The sequence below is a fragment of the Phocoena phocoena genome, chromosome 19, assembly GCF_963924675.1.
Source record: "Phocoena phocoena chromosome 19, mPhoPho1.1, whole genome shotgun sequence".
Taxonomy (NCBI): Eukaryota; Metazoa; Chordata; class Mammalia; order Artiodactyla; family Phocoenidae; genus Phocoena; species Phocoena phocoena.
The window spans coordinates 34,168,143-34,191,331 of record NC_089237.1 but is presented as its reverse complement, the minus strand read 5'-3'; the positions used below and the strand labels follow the sequence as shown (position 1 = coordinate 34,191,331).

The following is a 23,189-nucleotide window of genomic DNA, read 5'->3' as shown; positions in this document are numbered from 1 at the left end:
CAACAGTGACTCAAACTGTAGTAGTAGAAATGACAGTGAGGATTCCTTCAATCCAGCAGCCAGGGCAGGTTTATGGACTACGGTAGGAACTGTAGCAAAGTTCCCATCTCTGGAGAAATCCTTTTCTCCCTTTTGCTCTTCCAATTCCAATTCCTTATTTAAGTCACTCTCTATTTCTGTTTTCCTGACTGGACATTCATTGATATAACATAGATGCAGTACATTAAGGTAAGTGCTATAAACTAAGTTATATAGGTATAGTTGGTGTAGGAAAAAAACAATCGTTAATCTGCTTAAGGGGACAAAAGTGAGAGAAGATTTCACTCGAATAATTTTTTGCTAAGGGTCTAAAAGACTGAGTTAATAGAGGATTGAAGTAAGGGAGAAGAAGAAAGAAAAAATAGCAAGTGTAAAGTTAGGTAGACTTCTTAAAAGCATGATATTTTGAAAAGGATTACCCTAGGACTTGGAATTAGAGCATTTTATATTTTTTCATATGTTTTTCAAAAATTCACTCTATCCTAGTTGTATAATTGTATCCAGATATTTTCGCTCTCTTAGTAAACATGATCTTCTTAACTCCTTTTAACTTCACAGGATTACAGACTCTAAGTAGCCAAGGGTAAAATTGGGAATAAAAAAAGTTGTCTAAACAAATTCCATACATCCTATTTGACAGATGAAAAATATTAGCAGCTATATAACCCAGGGGCATGCATTGAAACATAATCAATGTTTGTAAATTGCTTTGAGACTCTTAGTGAGTATACACATATGAAAAGTTGTATCATCATTTTTCTTATCTAGTGTAGTTTATTTGTGAGATTATAATTTGGTGAGTGGCAGAGAGTAGGTAGCTGTCCAGATTAAGTTTAAGAAGGAAAACTTTATATCATGAAAATAGTAAATTTCTATTAAATTTTATTGAGTGCTTTGCTACATCAAGCAATAATAGTTATAAATAATTAAACAATAAAACAAGTCTAGGCATGTGTGATTTGGATTCTTTAATGTGTGCCTCAGGCATGTGATAAGTCATAATGGTAGAATCAAATTGACTTTAATCAAGAAGCCTGCATTAATGAGCTAGTAACTCATACCCTGTTGTCTATTTATTGCTGTAATAACATCAACATTTTTACAAGTCCAAAGATCTGTTTTTTCCTTGTGCACCACACACAAAAAAAACAAAACAAAACAAAAAAAACCCCAAATTCTGATTAAGCACAGATGTCCTCTTCTCAATGCCAGAATTTAACATTAATTACAAATTCTTAAAGGTCCTTTAGCTTTAAATGTCACATTTTAGAGTACAAAGCAAGATGTAACATAGCAATTCTGTTCACTTTCCATCTTGTTAGATTGTTCCTGTGATACAAACAGACCATGAAATGGGCTCCCTCAAAATTAAATTTCAATAGATTGAAATCTGTAGGAATTTTTAGACACTTACTCTGCTGGTCTCATAAATAGGACGTCTCAAAATAGTTCATTTAAAAAACTGTAGATTAGTGCCTTAAAGAGAGATAATTTGACTCTATTAAAATTTCCAAATGACTCTCTCGTATGCAAGTTTGTCATCAGTTTGTCTCAGAGCTCAGCAGTTGCCAAAATACCATACATTTCATGGTATCTGGCAAGCAACGACAAAAAAAAATACTAGATCTGGTTAATATTTATATTATAGTGAAACATTCTAAAGAAAATGAATAAAATCCTAAATTCCTGTTTCTGTGAGGCCCAGGGATACTAGATTATGCAGCTCCGTATAACACCACTCATATGGTATTCTGTTTGAATACTGCTCAAGACCCAAATGCATGGGCATCTCCAGGGTGAGTCCGATATAATTATGACTATTTCATCCCAGGATTCTAGCACTGAGGTGCAGCTCATTCATGTCATGACTTTATTCTCTTTTGGCTGTTCCTGAGGTCTTGAAGGATGTCACTATTTCTTATGGTTTCTTGATTTAGTGCATAGAAAAGGATGGCAACCCTTTGGATTATATGCCAAGAAAAGCAGATCAATCATTTTCCATTTAAAGCTCTTTTCTTTCCCTATTCCATAGAAAATTGTTATGCATTGCAAGAGTTACCAAGTGGATCATATTCCCCTTTTTTCTCATGTCATGCCTAGGTTTCAGTCTTTGATTGTTCTCCAAGACCTGATAATTAAGTCCAGGCTGAGTAGCTCAGCATTTAGCCTGACCTCAGTTTATTTTTCTTACATCACTTCCCACCAACATTCCTACCTCCTCCCAGGTACAATAAGCTCTGGACAAAACAGACTACTCCACAATTCACCAAAAGGTCATGCACTTTGATACCACCATTTACAATATTCTCAGTGCATAAAATAACATTTATTTATTTTTTCTCTTGGAAAAATTACATTAATTCTTTGAAACTAGCTTTTTTTCCCCCAGTGACACACTGATTTGCCCATTCAGATGTATTTTATTCATTCAACAAACATTTATAAGATGCTTTTTCTCTATTGGACATTAAAAGCTAGAGACTCTACAGTGAACAGATGCCCTGACCTCTATATAAAATTTATCAAACAGGCAATTACAATGCAGAAGACTGAGTACTATAATGGAGAGAAGTCCTTAGCAGTGTGATAAGGATAAGCCCTTGGGGCACCTAACACAATTCTGATGACTGAAGAAATGTTTCCTGAATGGTGAAATATACAAGAGACATGAAGGATAAGCAACAGTTAACTGAGTAAAGAGTTAAGAGTCTCATTTCCATTAAAAGATCGAGCTTTCCCCAGAATATAATAGAGTACTTTGAAATTTGTAAAGCTTATGTATATATAATCTCCCTTAATTCTTAACGTTAGGTACATTATTATTAGGTACATTATTGGGTACATTATTAGGTACATTATTATTCCCATTTTACAGAGGAGAGTATTAAGACTTAGCTTGAAAGAGGGAAGTTCAAATAGGTTTATATTCCCTTTTTGTCCCATGATGATGTTGGGTCATGGTTTTGGGTCACCATTTACCTGGTGAACCAAGGTCCAATCAAGAGATAGAAATTACACAGTAATTTGAACAGAAAATAATTTAATATAGAGAATCAGTAACTATACCAAAGGGGTAACTATAAAGATAGAGATAACTATTAAGAATACCCTATGACTGAAGGAGAGTACCCCAAAAAAGGGCCACTTGGCAGGGATACCCCCCTCTAAGCCTGGGATTCATAAAAAGATGTGGTTGTAACCAATTGGACGGTGTAGAAATTCACTGGCTTCCACAAGCCAGACTTGGTCCACAGTCATCAGAAAACACCTCTCCAAGGTAGAAACAAACTGAGACTGCCAGGCAGGCATGCAGAAGAAGTCAGGTGTTTGGAGCCTGATCACAGGAGGGTAGTATCTGTCCTGGGGTGCATGTCAGCATGGCCACAGGAACATTCCTCCAATAGTTAGATGGACTGAGGGGGAACAGCAGTAAGAGGATCAGGGGTTTGGGAACCCAACTGATGGCAGGGCAGCATATGTCCTGGAGTGTGTATTTGTAGTAACCATGTCTTGGAAATGCCACGGGAAAGAGAAATAAGAGAGAATATGTCTGCCTGGTTTCTTCCCACTGTCTATTTCCCTTTAGTCAAAGTTCTCCCCACAAAGAATCCCCTGCATTACTGAGTTCTACCATCTGGCCATTTTGAAGGCCATTTGGGATGCCAGATCCCACATCCTGCAGTGTGTGCTTCATCAAAATGTGGAAATGGCAAGAGGAGCCCAAAACCCTGACCTGAGGGAGGTCATCACAGCTGTGCAGCCGAGGTACACAAGAGGGCCCAGTACTCCCAAGACAAGTGGATGGTCAGTCCCTGATAGGGTCCATGTGGTCCAAAGGGTAGGTAGAGTTGAAGGAACCTGAGTAGGTTCACAGGGATCTATTATACCCTCTGACTCTCCTTTTTCAACATTCCATGGCTGATTAATGCCCAACAGACAAGCAGGTTGCCACCAAATCTCAATTATAGGAGCCATTTTTGGTCTTTAAATTAAATTTATATATTTTTACTTTCATAGATTCTGTTTGCTTTGCAGCTGAATTTTCACTGCAATCATATTTTCTGCATATATATGTTCTGGGGAGCCTCACTGTGGCCCACAAGGAGTGACAACTTGAGTCTAGATCTTCTGGTTCTTTCTATCATATTTGGGGATAAACCTGTGTAATTTTCTTGAAGACAAATTTCTTTCGTGTCCTCCCCATTGGGCAGTTTTTAAATCAACCTCTTCATTCTCATTATATTTTCATCTACCTTTTCCTTGATTACAGGAGTTATGAGGACTCGGTGAGTGAAGGTAATGTAATTACTGCCTTCCAAAGACATCACTATCAGAGCACGAAGGTTAATGAATGAACCCCAAACCTACTTTGAGTCCTAAGGTTTTAGGTGGGTGGCTATTAAAAGCTCTGAAAGCAGATAGATGAGTGTTGTATTAAAAGCAATGGACACCATGTCAGAGGACTTGAATTCAGATATGAGCTCTGTGATATGTTCACTGTGTGGTGTTGGCCAAATCATTTAGCTTCCCTGAATTTCGATCCCTTCTCTGGAAAAGCACAAAATAATACTTATTTTTGAGGGTTTCCAGGAGAATTAAATCACATATATTTGAAACTGCCTGGCCCATATCAGACACAAAATGTTATTTCAACTGCTCAGTGTTATAGAGCATGACCTCCTCTTTGTCTTTCTTTTTGCCCAGGTCTCACTCAACACAATTAACATGATGTCTCAGACACCAAGATACATTGTAACAGTTCCCTCCAGGCTTTACTTGATTGCATTTGGATGTCCCTGAATGTGTGTGCATGAGTCTGTTTGTCTGGCTCTCTGTATGTTTGTATTAAAGCATCATCTCTCATTATCTGAAGAGGCATTAATATGATATACCTGAAAGATTTTAAAAAATAAAACAACCAGAATGTAGCTTCACATGGTATCAAAGCACTTTACAGCATGACAAGGTTTTATGAATGTTTTGTGCTGCTATATGGCTCCAGATATGGTAAGTTTCATCCTGCTAACCTAGAGAGAGGCTGATTGGATCCCCCATTCATTAAACACAGCAGAGCCCATTAAAGCTCAAATGACAGGCTATTTATTAATACACAAAAATAAATGTTCACTCAACCTGAAATGTGTTTGTGACACCACAGATATGGAAGCTAGTGCATAAGTGAGTCATGGACACATCTTGGGTTCTCATTCTTAAGCTAAGACTCCTTTCACAGGAGATTATTGACTTTTTGGAAAAAGTGTACTACTTCTTGACAGTGGAAAAACTAGACCAGGGAGAGGAGAAGAAAGGGACCAGCATGTATTAAGCATTGCATTGGGGAGCCCAGGTCATGTAGCATACAAACACCAACCTCAGTTGACATCAGTGCACAGAAAGAGCAGGAAGGGCAGAGAATAGATCTGGGGCCCAAGGGAGGATAACCAACAGAGATTTTATGAATCAGCCCTTGCACATTTGATCTACTATCTCTTTTAATTCCATGCACCCTCTCACCACCCAGTCACTAGACAGCATTCCACATTCTATGTGGAACTACAGCCTTCATCCAAAGAGAAAGGAGTGTTTGTCACATTTGCCTTCCAAGGTTTTATTCTTTTTCTTTTTCCTTCTTTCCTTCCTCCCTCCCTCCTTTTCTTCCTTTCTACCTTTCTTTCTTTCTTCCTTTCTACCTTCCTCCTTCCTTCCTTCCTTCCTTCCTTCCTTCCTTCTTCCCTCTCTCCTTTTTTAATATTCCATTTTATGATTTAAAACAACTTCATCTAAACTATAATCTCAAACTATTCCAGATTCCTCACTCCCCATCATCATAATGTTTCAAGTCCTTGAGTTCTCCCATCATCTAGTACATACATATAAAAAATGTAAAGTTGCACATTTTTATTTGTTAAATAAAAGATCCTTCTGTTTTCTATCAGATGCCTCTTTGAGATAAAGAAAAATGTAATATGTGGAGGAAGTTACTCTGCATCACATAGGATTTTAAATAGAAGCCAGAAGGAGATAATGTTTATTATGTTTTGAGTAAAATTAACTCTTTATGAGAATTCCAATTCAGGATTTAGAGAGGAAGGGAAAGGACAGAGATTTCAGAACCTTCTGACCTTTGGTTCTGTTCAATCCCATTCTATTTTACTCTAAGGCCTCGTTTGAACTACAACTAGTCACCTACATTGTTAATATTTATGCTTTATGTGATTCTCACTCACAATGTATGACATAGATGTTATCATCATTCATGAGAAAACTGAGGTCTAACGAGATCATAGCCAGAAAGCAAGTGGCAGAACCAATATTCAATTCCTGGTCTGCCTTACTCCAAATTCCCTGTTCTTTCTTCCTGACACTCCTTTAAGCTAATAGATGCAGACTTATATAGGAAAGAATTATTCAATCTGCACTTCATATATTTACTAAATTCAAATGACACAAACATTTCTTGCACCAGATGCAAGAATAATTATTTTGTGTTACTTAAAAATTGAAGGAATTATGCAGAGAACTAGAACCATAAAACCTGAGAGTTTAAAACTTAAGATTCTTGGTAGGATGAGACTGTTGATTATCTGACATTTAATAGGATATGGAAAAATTCACCAGTAACATTACACTGTGGGATGATAGAGAGGAATGTTTAAGAGAACTATAATTTCCCTGTCATCACTGAGAAGGAGAGTCAATGAAGCAGTCCTGAAAATCCACAGTGACAGCTAATTATTCCAGAGCAGAGACTTAGAAGGGACAGAATGGTCTGGGTAAGTGTGATACCAGAAAATAACTAAAGTTTTGACCAATAGGCCATGGTATCCCTTAGCGATTGTAACTCACATCAGATTTGTAGTATCTTAACAAGAGGCTCAAAAGAAAATGCTTCTAATAACTTTTAGCTGTCCATCTTGACTCAGTTGGCTTGAACTAATCTAGGGGTTTAATGCTTGCCTAGAAAAAACATTTTGCGGAGGCTTTTATTCATATTAAAAAAGAATGGAATAGGAATATCCAATCAATAAATATTCTCTACATGGCCTTGGACAAAATCATGCAGCCAGCATGAATCATCATCAGAAACCTTTAGTCAATCTCTTCTTTCCACACATATTACCCTCTCTCTTAGGGGCAGCTCTGTCCACACTCTTAGATACCCTTTTCTCCTGTCCTTTAATATCACTAAGCCAAATTCACAAGAGATTTTAAACTCCTTCATGGTAATTTATGCCTGATTGTTTATATTAGTTATCAACTGCTGTGTAACAAATTACCACAAACCTAGCAGCTTGAAACAATACACATTTATTACTTCACAGTTTCTGGGCATCAGACTCCACTAGGTCCTCTGCTTAGGGTTTCACAAGACTGCAAACAGTGTGTTGGCCAGGCTTCATTCTTGTTGGGGAAAGAATTTTCTTCTAAGCTCACTCAGGTTGATAGAATTCATTTCCTTGTAGCTATAGGATTAAGAGCTTCAGCTTTTTGTTGGCTGTTGCTGGGAGGCTTCCCTGAGCTCCTAGGCCACTTTCTGTTTCTTGTCATGTAGAATTCTTCAACATGGCTGCCAGAAAGGAAAATCTCTATAGCATATCGGCCAGCAAGATGGAGCCTCAGGAAAGGTATTGTGATCATGGCAGTTTCCTTTCATTCTTGCCATATTCTGTTGGTCAGAAGAAAGTCATAAGTCAATGGAAGGGAATCACACAAAGGCATGGACACAAGGAGGTGAGGGTCACTGGAGATCACCTTAGATCTGTTCACAACATAAAAATGCTGTCTTTAAGAGGATACCTTTTCCAAACATATGTGCTTTTAATCAAAGGATTAAAGTAAAAGAGTAATCACTTAAGATGATGGACAAGGGACAGCAAGAACATTTGAGAAAGAGAGACTAGCCACAAATTAACCTGATTTCCTGAAATCTAGAGTTTTCTGTTGACAGCATAAGCCTGTACAATATGTTAGAAGCTTTATTCCACAACAATGTTTTACTCATATACTCACACTAACAAGAAATGGGATCTTGGGAAATCTGCATAACTTTTCTAATTCTTAGTTTATTGGTCTATAAAATTAGTAATAATCACATTTTGTTGGCAGGTTTGCTATTTAGATTAAATAGCCTTAGAGATGAAAAGAACCTGGTATATAGAGTTGCTCCTTGCTGTCTAAACTATGCCACTTCCTCCTGCAAATGAAATCTAATTGTACACTAAATTTACTCTGAAGGTCCCAAGCAGCCAAGGCAAAAGGGGGAAATTATGTGTCTTTAACAATAGTTTTCAAAAATAAAAGTAGTCTTTCTTTTTATGTGAAAAGCAACTCTCAAAAAATATCTTCTTAAAATTTGAAAAACTTCAATAAAATTTGCAAAAATGTTACTTTTGCAAACTTTTAAACATTGCAGATAGAAATTTTCTTTGACCACTACCCCTAGCCCTAGTTTGATCTGAGCAGTAGTTACTTTTATTGATTTTTTTGGTATTTTATTCCAGAACTTCTTCTGTACAATTATAACTAATTTTGTAGATAGTTTAGTCTCACATATTTCTTTTTTTTATATATATACAGATAATATTATATTCTATATAATGTTCTTTAACTTGCTTTTTCATTCAGCATATTTTCTGGAGTTATATCCAGATTAGTACATGTAAAGTAATATTATTCGTTTGAACTATTCTATAATATTTCCATATTCACATGTCTCAATATGCAGGTATAAAAGTGTTTATCTAAAGTAAAAGCAAAGAAAAGAGGTTGGTGGAACAGAAGCTAAAGACATTTTTATTTTTAATATATACTGCCAAAATGACGTAACCAATTTACACTCCCCTCAAGGTGAAATAGTTGCTGTGCAAAGGAAACCATAAACAAGACAAAAAGACAACCCTCAGAATGGGAGAAAATATTTGCAAATGAAGCAACTGACAAAGGATTAATCTCCAAAATTTACAAACAGCTCATGCAGCTCAATATCAAAAAAACGAACAACGTAATCCAAAATTGGGCAGAAGACCTAAATAGACATTTCTCCAAAGAAGATATACAGGCTGCCAACAAACAAATGAAAGGATGCTCAACATCACTAATCATTAGAGAAATGCAAATCAAAATGACAGTGAGGTATCATCTCACACTGGTCAGAATGGCCATCATCAAAAACTCTAGAAACAATAAATGCTGGAGAGGGTGTGGAGAAAAGGGAAACACCTCTTGCACTGTTGGTGGGAATGTAAATTGATACAGCCACTATGGAGAACAGTATGGAGGTTCCTTAAAAAACTAAAAATAGAACTACCAAATGACCCAGCAATCCCACTACTGGGCATATATCCTGAGAAAACCATAACTCAGAAAGAGTCATGTACCAAAATGTTCATTGCAGCTCTATTTACAATAGCCAGGACATGGAATCAACCTAAGTGTCTATCAACAGATGAATGGATAAAGAAGATGTGGCACATATATACAATGGAATATTACTCAGCCATAAAAAGAAATGAAATTGAGTTATTTGTAGTGAGGCAGATGGACCTAGAGTCTGTCATACAGAGTGAAGTAAGTCAGAAAGAGAAAAACAAATACTGTATGCTAACACATATCTATGGAATCTAAGAAAAAATGAAAAAGGTCATGAAGAACCTAGGGGCAAGATGGGAATAAAGACAGAACTACTAGAGAATGAACTTGAGGATATGGGGAGGGGGAAGGGTAAGCTGTGACAAAGTGAGAGTGGCATGGTCATATATACACTACCAAACGTAAAATAGATAGCTAGTGGGAAGCAGCTGCATAGCACAGGGAGATCAGCTTGGTGCTTTGTGACCACCTAGAGGGGTGGGATAAGGAGGGTGGGAGGGAGGGAGATGCAAGAGGGAAGAGATATGGGAACATATGTATATGCATAATGGATTCACTTTGTTGTAAAGCAGAAACTAGCACACCATTGTAAAGCAATTATACTTCAATAAAGATGTTTAAAAAAAGTCAATAAAAAAAAAGGCAATAGGAAAGAAAAAAAATAGTGTTAAACAAGATAATGTAAGAAATGTGCCCAGTGCAGCCCTTGGCATATATTAAAGTGCTCAATAAATGTTAGATTTTACTATTACAGTGAGCTATTTTTTTCCAGTAGTTTGACTTGTTGGAAGGATAGGAATTGGGGGAATATCTAGGACAGTTAGGTAAGATTCACTAAATGTATGAATGTGAATGTGAAACTCAAATGAGCAATGTGATGAGGACAAACTCTGTACTTCACAATTTTGCTTAAGGCCAATTCACCGTGTACTTAGAACTCATATATGATGAAATCATTAACATATCTAGGACAGGAATATAACCCCATTTGTACTCAAGTTGGTGAAGTCCAGTATTCAAGCCTCAAATATCCCTCATTAGAATGTTTCATGTGAACTAAAATATTTTCATAAGTTTTATATATTTTGGATTCTAACAGACCTAAAATTTCATTTGAAATTTTAAATTAAACCTGACTTAAAATATGACATACCAGCCCTAGCACATCGCCAAGCTAAATGAATTACTAAGATAAGATAAATCCTAATGATAAAACTAAATGACAAATGACAGCATTCCTCTTTTAAAACATTCAAGATATTTGATACCCTGAGTTAGATTAAGAGGAATTTAATTGTATTTCTATTGAGTAAAGTTGATAAATACAGAAATGGGGGCTAAAAACAAGTTCTTAGCTAATTTTTTTAGGAAATATGGAATCCATAGTGTTAAACACTGCACAAGAAAATGATGTAAAATATGTTCCACGTATTTTCTGCTATTTTTTTTCATTTTGGTTTTGTCTCATTAATTAATCTTTATTTTAAATACATATATATATATACATAGATGTATATGTGTCTGTATGTATATATATATATATATGTATATATATACATATACACACACACACACACACACACACACACACACACCCCAATAGAAAATAGCCACCCAAAACCAAAGGACTATAGTGAAAATTTAATCTTACTGCCACCATTAAAACCCCCTCCAACTCCCTTTCTAGATGTAACTGGTATTGTCAATCTCTTCGGTATCCTTCCAGAAATATTCCATTTATACAAGCATATATGTTTTTGTAGACAAATTTTCCCCAAGTATGGGAGAATTAGATAAACAGTAAGTTGCATTTGTATTTAATAATATATCTTAAATATGATTTCATATTAGTACACTATTTCACATCACCCTACAATATTCCACTCTATAAAGATAGCATTCTGTATTTAATCAGTTCTACAATGATAGACATTTAAGCTGCTATCAGTATTCTCTTATTATGCTGCCATGAACTACGTTGTATACATGCCTTTGCTCAAATGTGTCAATATTTCTGAAGATCATTATTTAGTTATTGGAGTTGGTTGGGTCAAAGGACATGTCTTCTCAATTTTGACAAACATTGCAAATTGCAATGACAGTTGAGAATTTACAGTCTCATATACATTTCACTAAAGTTTCTGTTTCCCAAACTCTCCATATTGTGATTTGTCAAGTAATTGTTTTACTTATCGATCTCGTAGATGAAAAATGGATTGCATTTAATTCATAGTGAGATTGATTTTTTTTTTTTTACCTGCCATTTATCTTTTGTATACTACCAGTTTGTGTGCTTTGTCCATTTTTCTATAGGGTTAATGTTATTTTTCTCATTGATTAAATGAATTTTCATATATTAAAGAAAGTTGTTTCCTTAGGTTGCAAGTATTTTTTCCTCAGTGAAGTATTATATATATATATATATATATATATATATATATATATATATATATATATATAGGTTGCAAGTATTTCTTCTCCAGTTGGTCATTAGTCTTTTGAATTTCTCTATCTTACTGTCAAAAGCTTATAAAGTAGACAAGCATATCAATATTTTCCTTTCAGCTTTTGAGGTTTATTTCTTGCTGAGAAAGGTCCTCCTCATCCCTGAAGTATGAAATAATTTATATTTTTCTACAAAATTACCTATTTGATGCAGGTTTTCAATATACTTGTGTATATTTGAGCAAAATAACATCTTCTAATCTATAATTAAATTCTCATTCTTACTTCTCACTATGTTTGTTTTCTCCTTTTTTTGATAAAAATAATGATCTTTTATCAATTGTATCTTTTCCAAAAGAACTAGCTTATGAGTTTACTTACTAATTCATCCTTTTTCTTTTTTCTCTTTCACTAGTATCAGGTTTTCTCGACTTACTTCAATTTCCTTAAGTACAATATCTTTGATTCTTTTTCTTTTTATAATTTTATAACTTTCAGCTTTTATCTTTACTTTTTTATTTTTCCTTAGGTTTCTTTTGTTGTATTTTTTTTTCCTTCCTGAGCTCCTGAAATAAGTGTTTAATTAATTTATTTTCAGTCTTTTACTTTCAAAAGATATAGTATTAAAAAATATATTTAGGTATTGGTTTATTATTTTTATTGAGTTATAACTGACATACAATATTATGTTAGATTCAGGTGTATAACATAGTGATTTGATATTTTTTCCATTACAAAGTGATCACCACTTTGTAAATCTAGTTACCGTCTGTCACCATACAAAGATACTACACTATTATTGACTATATTTCTTATGCTGTACATTACAACCCCAGGACTTATTTATTTTATAACTGGAAGTTCATACCTCATAATCACCACCACCTATTTTGTCATCCCCCTCAACCCCTCCTCTCTGGCAACCACCAGTTTCTTCTCTGTATCTATGAGTTGTTTCTGTTTATCTTGTTTTTAAAATGCCACATGTGAGATCATAAGTTATTTGTCTTCCTTCTGACTTATTTCACTTAGCATAATACTCTCTAAGTCCATTCATGCTGTTGCAAATGTCAAGATTTCATTCTTTTTTTATGGCTGAGTAATATTCTATTATATATATATATATATATATATATATATATATATATATATATTATAAGCATACACAAATAACATCTTCTTTATCTATTCGTCTTCCAATGGACACTTAGGTTGTGTCCATATCTTGTCTACTGTAAATAATGCTACAATGAACATAGGGGGTACATATATTTTTTTGAATTCTTATTTTTGTTTTCTTTGGATAAGTACCCAGAAGTGGAATTTCTGGATTGTATAGTAGTTCATTTTATATATTTTGCATAACAACCCTTTATCATATATATCATTTGTAAATATCTTTTCCCATTCAGTAGGTTGTCTTTTTGTTTTGTTGATAGTTTCTTTTACTGTGCAGCTTTTTAGTTTGATATAGTCCCATTTGTTTATTTTTGCTTTTGTTTCTCTTGCCTGAGGAGATATATCCAAAAAAATATTGCTAAAACTGATGTCAGAGATCTTACAACCTATATTTTCTTCTAGGAGTATTATAGTTTCAGGTCTTATATTTAATTTTTTAATCAGTTTTCAGTTTATTTGTGTATATGGTGTAAGAAAGTTGTCCAGTTTCATTCTTTTGAATGTAGCTGTCCAGTTCCCCCAACACCATTTATTGAAGAGACTGTCTCTTCCCCATTGTATATCCTTGCCTCCTTTGTCATAGATTAATTGACCATATGAGTGTGAATTTATTTCTTGGCTTTCTATTCTGTTCCACTGATTTATGTGTCTGTTTTTGTGCCACTATATTTTTTGATTACTGTAATTTTGTAGTAGTTTGAAATCAGGGAGTGTGATACCTCCAGCTTTGTTCTTCTTTCTCAAGATAGCTTTGGCTATTTGAGGTCTTTCTGTGGTTCCATACAAATTTTAGGATTACTTGATCTCGTTCTAGGGAAAATTCCATGGTATTTTGATAGGAATTGCATTTGAATCTGTAGATTGCTTTGTGTAGCATGCACATTTTAACAATATTAATTATTTCAATCCATGAGCACAGTATATCTTTTATTTGTTTGTGTTGTCTTTAGTTTCTTTCATCAATGTCTTATAGTTTTCAAAGTATTGAATACAAGTATCTTGCCTTTAGTTCATTCTAGTTATTTGAAACTCTCTGGGCTTCCTAAACCTGGATGTCTGTTTCCTTCCTCATATTATGGAAGTTTTCAGCCATTACTTTTTCAAATGATTTTTCTGGCCCTTTATCTCTCTCTTCTCCTTTGGAAACCTTATAATGTGAAAAATATGTTGCTTGATGTACTCCTACAACTCTGTAAAGGTATTTTTACTTCTTTTAATTCTTTTTTCACTTTGTTGCTCTGTCTGGGTGAGTTCCATTGCTTTGTTTTCCAGCTCACTGATTTTTCCAGCTCACTCCACTCTGCTGTTGACCCCCTCTAGTGTATTTTTTAGTCCAGTTATAACTTTTGTTTGGTACTTCTTATATTTTCTATCTCCTTCTTGAAGTTCCATGTTCATACATTCTTCTTCCAAGATCAGTGAGCTTTTTTATGACCATTATTTTGAACTCTTTTTCAAGTAGGTTGTTTATCTCTGTTTCATTAAGATCTTTTTCTAGGCATTTCCCTTGTTCTTTGGCTTGGAACAGAATTCCTCATCTCCTTATTTTGCTTATGTTTGTCTGTATGTGTTAGGCTAATCAACTACCTCCCTCAGCCTTGAAAAAGTGGTCTTGTGTAGGAGCTGTTCTGTGTAGGCCAGAAGTGCAGTCTCCCCTGGCCACCAGAGCCAGGTACTCTTTGGGCATCTTTTGTGTGGGCTGCATGAGCTCACCAGCTATAATAGGGCCCTGGCTGCTGCCCAGGGAGGGCAGGGTTCAGGGTGTTTGCCCAACCCACTGTGGCTTGGCCACTGGGTGGAAAGGGCAACTTTGAGTTGCTTGCCTCTCCCAGTTGTGATTCAAGCACTGTGGCAAGTGGGAGGAGCTCAGGCCTGATTGTGGCTTGGCTGCTGCATGGGGAGGGTAGGACTAAGGGCTCTTACCTAGCCCAGTTGTGGTCTAGCTTTTGCGCTGGAAATGTGGGGCTCAGGGGACTCATCTGCCCAGTATGGTTTCAGCTTGACTGCTTCACAGGGAGGGTGGGGTTCATGGTGCTCACTGAGTCCTGTTGTCACTTGGCAACAGCACAAATAGGATGGGGCTTGGGACTCTCACCCATTCTGGTTGCAACTTGGTCCCTGCAGATGATGGATGGGGCTCAGATGGCTTGCCTGGCCAAATTGTGACTTGGGTGCTCATTGGGGGTGGGGGGGACACAGAGTGCTTGCCCAGTCTTGCTATAGCATGGGTGGGTGGAGCACACCCTCCAGAGTAGCAGGTTAGAGAGAGGGAATCAAAAATGGTGCCTATAGGCTCCATCAGCAGCAAGTTCTTGCAGGTTCCTGCCTCTCCTAGAGCTGCTTTAAAATGTCTCTGCACTTTTTAATCTGTTGACTTTGTGCTGGTTCTCAGTGCCAGAGAGTTTGTGCAGGAGCCTTTTAAGAGTAGGATCACCATTCCTTGCAGTTCTATGGTTTTCCTGGTGTTAGTCCCCATTAATTTTCCAAACCAGATGTTTTGGGGGCTCATCTTTCCAGTGCCAGCTCCCAGGGTCAGGGTGCCTGAAGTGGGGCACAGTCCCTTCACTCCTTGAGTTAGAGTTTCGTATTTTCTGGGATCCCTCCTGATTGTGGGGTCACCACATCTGGGGTGGGGTCCCAGGTGAGGCTGTGTCTCTGCCTCTCCTACCCTTCTCCATGTGCTTCTTTTGCCTTTTGTTGTGGAGGTGCTGCTTATCTAGTTCTCAGGTCCTTTTCAGAGGAAATACTGTTCTACATGTAGCTGTAAATATGCTGTATCTGTGAGAGGAGGTGAGTTCAAGGTCTTCCTACACCACCAGCTTGGACTCCTTGTTTCTTCTCCATTTATTTTAAGACATAATAGAAACAAATTAATTTCTAAATGTATTTAATATATTTTTCTCTTTGAAAAGTATATGGACATAGCTTGGCCAAACATCTTGGACTTATCTATATAAAAATAAAAGCAAAGAAAATCCATAAGAGATAAAAAGGAGTTTAGTATACTATTCTATCAATTCTATCACAACATAACATTTTCAATAACAGAGTAATTTGCAGGAAAACTAAGGCTGAAATATTCTCTGGTCTTTAGTTATAATCTCAGGCATTTAAAAAATGATTTTATAAAAATATTTAGACAATTTCAATTGTAGTATAATGAAATAACATTTATAATACAAACTAACTATAGCTGCTTATTTTCAAAAGTAGAATGGGAAACCAGTGTTTCAAAGCCCTGATTAGTTCTTCTGTCCTAAGTAAAGGATAAGTCTTCAAGCTGGCAGTCTTCTGTTCAGAGAACATAGGGTCTTGGGTATGCAAAATTTATTCTGGAACTGTACAATGAATTGAGAGCTAAATTTCTCTGGAAATGGGGTTGAGGAAGATGGTGACGAGAAGAAATGCAAACTCAGAAAAACAAAAATTGTAAGAAGGGTATTGAGAGACAAAGTGGGGTGCAGCAAAATGACAGAGAGTTAAAGTCAGCAGATTAAAATATTTTATGAAAAATTCTAGCTGGTCAGGAGTCTAAAGAATTTTATGGAAGTAAATATTTGACAATAAATTTTAAAATTTGTTTTACTTTAATGTAAAAGCCTTCTATTGCCAGAAGCCTTCAGTGATGCTTATCATACAAACAAATATCATGTGTGTGTGCAGTTTGGGGAGCATGGCAAGTAATAGCTCTAAGAAAAGGTAGATTCAGGGCCTAGAGTCAGTAAGAAGCTTGTCTAAAGCTTAGTCAAGCTGAGGGGACTATTAACACCATCTTGGTCACTAGAAATTTAAAAAGTGTCTTATTAAAAGACCAAGATTTAAAGAGACTCTGGATAAAAAAAGGAGATATATTGAGATTTATCAGAAAACCCAACAGAGAGAGCACTCTGAGAATCTCTACAGAAAAGAGACACAGAACCTCATAAAGAAGTTTTTCCTGGAAAAGCCATGGCCTAACCTCAAATCAAAGCCTGCAGGGTTGAAAAATTCAGTGAGCCATGGGACAGGTTTGGTGTAATTAAAGACCACAGAAATAGCTGCATGAGGCTCCTCTCAGAGTAGCTGCCCTCAGGTTAAATCTCATAGGTTTCTCTATTTAGAAGCACAAAAAACCCAGCATGAGCCTTGGTTCTAGGCAGAAAAAGAGGAGTTTCTCAAATAACTTTTCTACTGTGCTCAGGAGGCCAATGTTATGTGGACCAACCAAGCTCTGTCTTCACTCAGCCCCTCTCTGCATGACCACACAAGCCAGAATCTTAAAATTGGAATCTGTATTCACTACCAGAAGAACACAGATTTTTCTCATGTTGAGTACATTCAATACTGATCAAAGTAGCCTTTTAATTATAAATGTGTGAAGGTGTACAATAATCATCAACAGACAAAACAACCAGAAGAACTAGCCACTGAACAAAACGGTTGTTGCAGGAATCAGAAGAGATGTTAAAATTAATTATAATTAGCATCCTCCCAAAGATTCAGAAGGATTTAACATTTATTAAAAATTAACTCATCACTATTTAAAAAGCAATGAGAATTTTTAGCTATTAAAACCAATGTAATGGGTAGAGGGTGCTTGGTAGGTAAACTTCAAGATGGCTACAAGCAAGCCCTACCTTCTGGTATTCATGTCTTAATTCTTAATCTTTGCATATGGGTTGGAGCTAGTGATTTTCTTCTAACACATAGAATATGGCAAAATTGATGGATAGCATTTCAAAGATTAAGTTGCAAGGAGACTGTGTCTTCCATTTTTCTATCCTTTTGTTCTCATGCTTGCTCCCTCAGATGGAAGTCAGCTGCCACATCGTGAGCTGACATAAGGAGAAGCCCCCATAACAATGAACTGAGGGAGTCCTACAGGCAATGATTAGTAAGAAACTGAGTCCCTTTGTCCAACAGCCCTGAAAAATTGCATATTGCCAACAATCACATGAGTGAACTTGAAAGTAGATATTCCCTCAATCAAATCTTCAGATGATACTTCATCCCTGGGCAAATCTTGATTGGAATCTTGTGAGAAGCCTTGAAGTAGCGGAATACACTTAATTCTTAGCTGGACTCCAGACACTCAGAAACTATAAGATACTTTACTTTACTACTTTACTTTCACTAAGTTTTGGAGAAATTTTTTATGATGCAATTGATAAGTCATAAGGTTGCTGGGGAGGCAGAGAGGCAGTTGGGAACTTATCTGAAGGTCAAATAGTAGAATGGCTCCTGGTGAAAAATCAAATTAATGATAAAGTCAAGGCAGGAATTTTCTCAAAACACAAGACAAAAGAAAAGTAAGAAAAAAATAATGTATTTATTTTTTGGAACTTAAGAGATGTAGAGAATAGATGTAAGAGATTGATGGATAAGAGAGAGTCAAAGAAATAATAAGGAAATATAATTTTTTAAAATCCCTAATCTGAAGAAAGTTTTGAGTTCTCATGTAGAGTCAGTGAAAGCTTAAATTATTATTGAAGAAGATACTTAGTAACATTGTGGTGACATTTGTTACTTCTCAACAACAAATGGAAAATTCCATAAGCTGAGAGAAAAATTAAAATTTCCAGTATTCTAGAAAACATTCCAAGATGCTTACAATGTATTTAAGAAAAATATTTTGAACTTATTCAAATTATATTCAAATGTAAAAGCAAAAGAAATACATTTTCAGAAGTTCTAAAAAAGAGGAGGCTTAAAATTAATTCCTTCTCCTTGATTAATTATTAAAGTATGTGCTCCAGAAAAAAAAAGAAAAAAAAAAAAAAAAAAGACTGAGTCCAAGAAAGAAGAGAACAAAAGAACATATTAATAGTAAAATACATAATACATAATTAACTCTAAATTATATAGCTAGTTCAGTTATGAAATTTATAAAATGGAAAAAATTTCAGTTTAAAACAGCAGACAGCCGCGCACGTGGAGGAGCCGCGCTGAGGGCCCGGCTGGGCGGTGGGCACTTGACAGGGGTGGCGGGCGGGCGGCTTCCGCCCGGCCCAGGGCGCTACCCCTGAGCTCCCGCCTCCCTGTAGGCCTGGCCCAAGGTCTGGCAGCCAGCAACAGAGCCGGGCACCCACGGCCCGAGCGCCCCCGGCAGCATTATGCCTGCACTGCTGGAGCGCCCCAAGCTTTCCAAAGCCATGGCCAGGGCGTTGCACTGGCACATCATGATGGAGCGGGAGCGCAAGAGACAGGAGGAGGAAGAGGTGACCAAGATGAGGGAACAGAAGATGAAGGAAGAGCAGGAGAGAAGGAAGAAAAAGGAGATGGAAGAGAGAATGTCACTAGAGGAAACCAAGGAACAAATCCTGAAGGTGCAGGAGAGGCTTTTAGCCCTACAGGAAGAGAAACATCAGCTTTTCCTGCAGCTCAAGAAAGTTTTACATGAGGAGGAAAAACGGAGGCGAAAAGAGCAGAGTGACCTGACCACTCTGACATCAGCGGCATACCAGCAAGTCTTGACCGCTCACACTGGAATTCACCTCCTCAGCATGCAGGGGAGCCCTGGAGGACATAATCTCCCAGGCACATTTATGGCAGCAGACAGAGCCAAACAGATGTTTGGACCCCAAGTGCTTACAACCCGGCACTACATAGGCTCAGCAGCTGCTTTCGCAGGGACCCCAGAGCATGGGCAATTCCAAGGAACCCCGGGCGACGCCTATGGGACTGCTCAGCCCCCACCTCACTATGGACCCACACAGCCTGCCTACAGTCTTAGTCAGCAGCTCAGAGTACAGTACCTGTCTCAGCCACAGCCTCAGCCCTATGCCATGCCAGCCACTTTCAGCCCATCCAGACAGGGTTCCTCCAGCCTGGTGGTGCCCCGTCCTTGCAGAAACAAATGGAACACGCTAACCAACAGACAGGCTTCTCTGACTCATCCTCCCTGCGCCCCATGCATCCCCAAGCTCTGCATCCAGCTCCTGGACTCCTGGCCTCACCCCAGCTCCCTGTGCAGATGCAACCAGCAGGAAAGTCGGGCTTTGCAACCACCAGTCAGCCTGGCCCTTGGCTCCCCTTCATCCAGCACAGCCAGAACCCGTGATTCTACCACAAGTGACCATCAGATTTGATCTTCAACCTTGCCCCCAGCCCCTGCCATGGGGGAGGATCCCTGGTGTGTCCTAGTCCCAGACCAATAAAATCTACCTGCCACTGAAAAAAAAAAAGAAACAGCAGACTGACCAAACATGCTGTGTCTCTCATTTCTCCAGACAACTCGCTAAGATTGTAATAAATAAAAATAAAAGGCATCATCAGTACACAAGGAAAAGAGAATGGAAATATGTGCATCTACATATTGGAGAATTTAACAAAATTTTTAAAGGTTAAAAGCAAATAAAGGAATAGGAATATTTACAGTGGTAGAGGAATTCACAGACTAGAGTACATGCTGTGGAGGATATACAAAGAAAAGAACTTACAGTAGTAGCCTTGAAAAAAATCCACATTTCAGAATTCAGAAATTCTGTATAGAAAAAGGCTGAAAAGTGGTGACAGGCTGAAATCATAGGGGTTCATTTAGAAGTCAGTATACAACAGTCTAACCCTCTCACTTCAGCCAGCTATTACACTGGATCTCTCTTTAGGTACAAAATCAGAGGTATATTCTGAGGGAAATTTATTAGCAAAAACTCAGGACTCTAAGAAAACTTGAAAATTGGAGATTAAGCGTAAGTATATATAATATGCAGTTAGATTTCAACTTCTCTATCACATACAAAATGCCAGCAACTGGGCATTTACATCACAGATGCAGATCAGTTATTGATTTTGCCCTCCCCATTTGAATAGCCTTAGGAAAAAACAACTTAGCATAAAGGCATTTGGTGATTCTGTAGAAAATGGACAACTTCCAGTCTCAACATTCTAAAGCTGAGCCCACAAGCAGAAAAATCCCTGTCGTGTGCATTAAACTTCCAGTTAGCTTTTTAAATGTGTGCTCTTAGATATGATTTTTTTCTATTAAAAAAAGTTATCAACCTAGAAATAGATAGAAAATTCCTTAACTAACGAGAACTTAACTTACAACAAATAGCAAAATCTTTTGGAACATTGCAACCAAACCACTACAAAAAAAAATTGGATTTATAATATTGAAAAGAAAAGGATTTAACTCACATTTGTATGTGATATTTTTGTTTTTCTATAAATTTCCAAATAGTCCACAAAATAGCTATTAGAGATATAGACAATGTAGTAAAGCAGTTGAGTTAAAAAAGAATAAGAAAAATAAACTTGTATATAGGTATATGCCAGAAATAATCAAGAAGAAAATATATTTTTTTAAAAAATTAGTATGACCTATTGCTATATCAACTATTAAAAATAACATCAGTCGGAAAGCGGGGCGGGGGGGAGGGAAAAAAAAAAAAAAACATCAGTCTAAGAATAAACAAGTGCTAGAGAATATGGCTGGTGGAGTATGTATGGGTGGTTTGCGGAGGAAAACCAAGATGTGAATGAACTTCTAAAACACTGCAAAGTGAATGGTCCAGGGAGATATTTTATGATTGTGCAGCAGCATTAAGAGCACACCTGGCACTGTGGTCATAAATTTAAAATGCAGTCCATCAGCATGCTTTAGTACTTTTGAGAAGCGATACTTATTTGCATTGATACAGGTGCAGAGTTGGAAGAGAGCTGGATTTACCTGAGTTGTGATTTTGTCAAGTGAATTGTAAAATTGAGAATAAGGGCAATGGAGTAAATAATACATTTAAACAAGTTAATAAAATAATTGGCCACAGAATTGAAGTTGGATAAGGAGAGAAGAAAGGACATCAAGAAATACACTGGAGAACAGAAAAGATATCAAGACAAATAGATTGGAGGTCTCATTTGAGTAAAAGGATTGTTGAAATTGGAGTAATAGAAGGATATACATGTTACTATATATAAAATAGATATAATCAGCGAAGACCTACTGTATAGTACAGGGAACTCTACTTAATATTCTGTAACAGCATACATGGGAAAAGAATCCGAAAAAGAATGGATATATGTATAACTGAATCACTTTGCTGTACACCTGAAACTAACACAACATTGTAAATCAACTATACCCCAATATAAAATAAAAATTAAATTAAAAAATAAATTAAAAAAATAGAAAATTGAGTTGAAAAGTGAGGTTGTGTAAAAAATTGAAATTACGGATTGGTTGAAATTTGGAGTAATGATAAGATCTGAGTGTGACTTAGGTAGAATGGTGGACAAGATAATTAGAAAATAGGAGATCAAGTAACTGAGAAGTATTAACATTGCAAATGTTACCTATGTACATACTGAAATCAATAAGAATTATGATAGGTCAAGGAGAGGAGGTAGGTAAATTATACCAATAATGAGGAATAATGGGTAACATAATCTAAAAGGCTTGAGATTTTAAGCTGAAGGTTTGTAAGGAAAAAAGAGGAAGAGAGGTCTGAAATGACAGACCTCTAGGCTCAGTGGTAAAAGGGAAAGAAATAAAATAGATGGAAATAAACAACTACCACTTAGGAGCGCTGCAGGGAAAGCAATACCCCCGGAAAGTTCCAGGTTTATGATGGCACAAGAAGAGACAGGAACCAATCAAGGAAGAGATTGAAGATATAGAGGAGTTCACTGGTGATAAATAGTGAATTCCATTGGTCTCAGTGGAGAAGCAGAGGAGTTGAGGATGAGTGGAAGATGGATGACAAGGAAATGTACAGATCATATATAGTTCTAAGCATAGGAAATAAGGTGTCTGAGGCTGTGATAACATAAAATGGCAATAAAGGAGAAATAGCAAAATTACACGATTTCTGGTATTCTCAAGGAAGATGGTGTTAATGAGGGTAAAACTGTAGGGAGGTGGGAATGGCGGTTGTGGGGCTCTCTCATGATCCCTGCCAATATTGGGCTGAGTGTCTGAGAGAGTGGGATGTTAGTCCCAGTGCCTGTCAGAGATGAACAAAATGTACTTGGAGCTTGGTGCACCCCCCTCCCAACCAAGATGATGGAATGGAGTTATCCTAGGGGAAGCCAAGTGTTACACTTGACCTTAGACAATAAGGGTAGAAGTGATGGGGGCTGAGGTCTCAATTTGGGGGCTCACTCTTGACCAAGTACTATTTAGGGCTCATTAAAGCTGAGTGCCCAGGACCCCTGCTTGAGCTCTGTTTATGGAGTTGAGG

At 36.9% G+C, this 23,189-nt stretch overlaps 1 pseudogene; it reads left to right on the top strand.

Moving 5' to 3' along the window:
• Window positions 1–19,124: 19,124 nt before the first annotated feature.
• LOC136138791 (G protein pathway suppressor 2 pseudogene) lies at window positions 19,125–20,086 on the top strand (annotated as a pseudogene).
• Window positions 20,087–23,189: the final 3,103 nt, after the last annotated feature.